This window comes from Condylura cristata, unplaced genomic scaffold, assembly GCF_000260355.1.
Source record: "Condylura cristata isolate star-nosed mole 26May11 unplaced genomic scaffold, ConCri1.0 scaffold00023, whole genome shotgun sequence".
Classification (NCBI taxonomy): Eukaryota; Metazoa; Chordata; class Mammalia; order Eulipotyphla; family Talpidae; genus Condylura; species Condylura cristata.
Window position 1 is genome coordinate 35794028 of NW_004567124.1, and position 5188 is coordinate 35799215.

The 5188-nt window shown below is 35.2% G+C and overlaps 1 long non-coding RNA gene across 1 annotated transcript in view; it reads left to right on the plus strand.

Annotated features, from left to right (window-relative positions):
* The window catches only part of LOC105853988, a 41828-nt gene that overhangs the window by 25548 nt on the left and 11092 nt on the right, over nt 1-5188 (plus strand). The gene's annotated exons all lie outside the window — the stretch shown is intronic.

Consider the following 5188-nt stretch of genomic DNA (forward strand, 5'->3'; position numbering starts at 1 on the left):
GCTGGCCAGGAGAGGTCTGCCACGCCATGTGGATCTCCTCCCGGGCAGGCGGGGATCGAACTCATGCGGAAGTGGCTTAAGCTTCTCAGTGCAGTGCTTTAACCCGCTGCGCCACCAGGGAGGGCCCACCTATATCTTTTATTAAAGTTTTATTTATTTATGCATATAGAACTGGGGCACAGGTCAGAGGTGCAGGGGCAGTGAGAGGATTCACCAGAGACAGAGTGGGGAGCAGAGAAGGCTGATTGATGAAGTATACTGCTGCAGGGAGCCCTGGGTGAGACAGGAGAGGTCTGCTGCACCATGTAGGTCACCTCTGGGACCCGGGATCGAACTCAAGCTGAAGCAGTTGTGGCTAGCTTTGTAGTGCTGCTCTTCAACTGCCACTGAGAGGGCCCTGCACCTATCTTAACAACAGGAGCAAGTGTCTTGTGTTGTAAGGTTCTGTACTGGAAAAGCAAAAAACTCAACTCTGTGTCAATTACAGTCAACATCCAGCACTATACCTCATGTTCAAATAACCTAGAAGTTGAGGTTGACACAGACTTATGAGATATTTCAGCCAAGGAAGTGGCCTAGAGGAGGATATCACTGTGGGTCCCTTCCACACAATTGTGGTACCCACAGCACAGAGGGAGGCTTGAACCATAGAAGCTCACTGGAGATGAGCCTTCTGTGACCTACTGCTGGGTCACTTTCTACTTGTTAACCATTGATGTAGCAAGTTCTCCTGACTCTTGGACAGGTGCAAAGGCAGCATTCTGAAAGTTTACTCCCAGTACAATGACAAAAAACATAAAATGAAGAGACAGGAATTATATCACAAATGCTGGAGCAAAACAACAACAACAAAAACCACTGGAAATAGTTTCAATCCAGCAAAACTAGAATATGTCTGAAAAGGAGTTTAGAAAAACTGCTATAATGATGTTAGCTGAATTAACACAAAACAAGAGCATAAATGATATGAAACAGGAACAGAATAAAGGCCAAGATGAGACAGTTACAATAAGAACTACTGGATCCAAAAATTACTATAACTGAATTAAAAAGTACAACAGAGGTCCTCAACACGAGACAAACACAATTAATAGAGAGAAATAATGAGCTTTAAAGCACAGTGTTGTTAAAACAAACAAATAAACAAAAAAACACAGAACAACAAAGATAAAAATTTTAAATTAACAGTGTAAGAGCACTTCTGGATAATCTAAAAATAAGTAGAATCCATGTCATATGGTTCCCAGAATAAAGTGAGAAAGACATAGAAAATTTATTTAAGGAAACAATCACTGAGAGCCATCTCAACCTTGGAAATGAACTCAGAATATAAGTGGGAAAGGATGTCCTGTATGAACTCTATAGGTACAGGTTTTGTGGATTCCGCCTCACCCCAGACACCAGAACTACAAATTCCAGAAACACCAAAGAGAAGCATGCTGGGACCTAAGGGTGAAGTTAAGCAGCTAGGTTTGGCTATAAAACCAGACATATGGGCTTCCGGGGTCTCCTGGACTCATGACTTGTGGCTTGTCTCATGGCTCTTTGCTGGTTTTCAGCATGCTATTGGGGTTCCAGGTCAGTGGAACTGGTAGGGTGCTTTTATCAACTTACCTCTCTTTCCCTGAGTTATTCATTTCCCTTTTCTCTTGTAAGTAAATCCATTATTAACTTCTTTGTGTGTGTATGCCTGCAGTTGAATCTTAAGTACACAGGTGAGGACCCACAGTTAGGCAACCCAATTTGCATTGGGTTGTCCTGTAACAAGAAATCCTAATCAAAGAGTCTCCAGGAATTCCAAACAAAACAATACCAAATAGATACATTCTAAAACACATTATTATCAAATACATTATTTTGAGAACCAATAACAAGAAGAGAATGTTAAAAACTTTAAGGAATGAAAGATTATCTAGGAATGTCAATTAGAATGTCCACATACTTCAACAGAAACCTTACAGGTAATAAGACAAAGGCAGGAAATATTTAAAGGGTTCATAGTAAATGCTTTCTATCATAGAATCCTGAAAAATTAACATTCTGAAAAGTAGAAACTAAAAGAATTTAACAATAAACAGAACATGAAAGAAGTTCTAAAGAGGGCTTTAAAAAGCAATAGAATAACAAATACAGAGACAACAGACACCTAAGTTGTATGACAACAAGAAGAAAATGAGTAACAATGTAAACCATCAGAATGAATTTGAGAACAGGTTATCCAGTGACCCACTCAAATAATTCATCATATACAAACCATACTAACCTCAGTAGAACCTTCAAACAAAAATTAGTAGCAGTAACATTGGAAACAGAACCCTAAGCAAAATAAAAAGGAAGATGTCAAAATATAAAAAAGACAAACTAAAAATACAAAACAAAGTATTAATAGCAACAAGCACTTATATAAATGGAAATACATCTTAACAGAGACGAGCACAGACTTAAAGGCTGGAAGATAATCTACAAGCAAATGGCATTAAAATGAGAAACAGCTGTACTTAATATGAGCTAAAATAGACTTCCAATTAAAAAAGGTTAAGAGACAAAATGGATGTTACATTTTGACTAATGGCATAATAAAACAAGAAGAATAACACTCAAATATATACTCACCAAGTGATGGAGTACTAGGTTAATTAGGATAATTACAGACAGCTAAAGACAGATACGACAATACAATAATAATCTACTTACACCTATGGACATAAATAAAGAAAAAAGTCTTAAATGGGGTGCTAGACTACAGACATCTACTCCATCAAAAACTGCATATGCATTTTTTCAAGTGTACATGAAACATTTTCAAGTATAGACCCTCTGTTGATATACAAGTCAATTATCAATAAAACTTACAAAGATTGAATTCATGCCTAATACTCTGGTAATAGCATTATCAAGCTAGAAATCAACTATTAAAAAATTAGAAAAACCATAATAAATGGAGACCAAACTATATATTGCTAGCAGATACAGGACAAAAGAGGAAACTAAAACCGAAAATGCCTTGAGACTAATGAAAATGAGAATATAAGCTATTTGCACCTATAGGATACAGCAAAATTGGTCTTTTCAAGATAATTTCAATACAGGCCTAAATTAAGCAAGAAAACTCCAAAGAAGTAACTTTAATACTGAATCTAAAGAAACTAAAACAGGAGGAACAAACAAGACCTAAAGTTAGTAGGAGGGAGGAAATAATAAAAGTTAGAGTAGAAATAAATGAAATAGAGATTTTTAAAAGGCCAGACAGAGAATCAATGAAACTAAGATAAACTGCTTTGAGAAGATAATAAGTAAACCTCTAGCAAAGTTTATCAAGAAAGGAAGAGGGAAAATATTAAATCGAATTAAAAATGAAAGGAGAAATAACTATAGATGAAAGACTTACCAGGATCTTGAAATTATTATAAAAGATGTAGTCCAATAAATTTTATAATTTTGAAGAATCAAATTTGAGATCAATATATTTACCAAATCAGGGAGAAATAGAAAAGTTGAATAAACTAAACACAAGCATGGAAATTGAATATATGACTCAGGTTGTATTTTTGATTTTTTGTAATGGAATATTAGCACAGCTCAGCATTGTATTTTTGAAATTTGGCTTCCATGCTGAGTTATTACAGTAAAATGGTAAAAATTATTATAATCAAATAAAATACTTCAGTAAGAAATTGGTGAGTCTACAAGAACAGGTTTAATATAAATCCTCACCTATCTTATAAAGTCTTTTTTGGTAGAACAGTCTTTTACTTCTGCATCATTGACTAACAGTAAATGTTTATTATCTCCAAAGATATATTTTTACTCTAAGTGCTTTATATCAGAACATGTATTTTTCTCCCAGTTTTCCTTTTAAATGATTGTGTTCATTTCAGAAAATAATATTTTGTTCCAATGTGTGATTCCGCCACTTGGGGTTTAAGATTTTGTCTTTCTATTTTTGCCTTTATCAGAACTGACAAGTGGTAGTAGCTCTGTGTGCCAGATTTTTGTTATAAGGAAATTTTAGTATACCAGGTAAGGGTAAATAAGGAGATAAAGGACAGTTATATTTTATAGAAAAATTATTTGTTTGGGTTTTTTTTAATCTTTAATATCTACATATATGTGTTTTACATCATTTGTTTCGCACAGTATTTCATTTCTCCTCTCAGGCGTAATCCCCATAAATTTCTCACCATCAAGTCACCGTGGTCTTTTGTGCTCTTCCTCCCCTGTTTTGAACCTCCTGCTCCTCTACTGTATGTCTCTGATTTATAGTTTGACTACTAGTTTTGTCTTTTCCCCCAATTTATAGAAAAATTATATTTAGCTTCAAACTTTTAACCTAATAGTTGTATGCAGATATTGCCATGATCCAATTTTTTTCACTTCTTAAAAAATGTATTTTAATCTGAAAGTTTTTTTTAGAACAAACCCTAAAGCCAAAGGCCTTTAGATGTATTACATATACCACAGCTTCATAATACACTCTTCCATTTTTAGGCATTTAGGCTGTTGCCATAGCCTCTCTATTATAAATAATGCATCAATGAACACGGGAGTGCAAGTTTCTTTTCTAATTGGTGTTTTTGTGTTCTTTTGGTAGATGCCTAGGAGTGGAATTACTAGGTCATGCATCAGATTCAATTGTAGTCTTGAGAAACCTTCATTCTGTTTTTGCTAGGGGTTGTTTATACCCCTCCCAACAAAGTAGTAGAGTCTCTGTTTCCTTACATACTTACCAGCATTTATTGTTTCTGGTCTTTTTGAGATGGGCCATTCTCACAAGTATAAGATATTATCTCAATATGATTTATTTTTAAATTTTTTTTTATTTTATAACAGTTTATTTTTAATCATTTTGTACATTTTTTTACCCATCTCAATTGTAATCCCCACGGGTTTCCCATCACCAAGTCACCCGTGTGCCATCGCCATAATCCCGTTTTTGATCCCATTCACCACTCCACCCCCGCAAAATGTCTCTGGTATATGGTTGTTCATTCTTTTTGTTATTTTCTCGCCTGGTCCATTATACTCCTGCTGTGAGTGAAACCATCTGGTATTTTTCTTTCTCTTTCTGGCTTATCTCACTAAGCATGATCCCTTCCAGCTCCATCCAAGTTGCTGCAAAAGACATGTGTTTCTCTTTTTTGGTTGCTGAGTAATATTCCATTATACATATGTACCACATCCTTTTAAT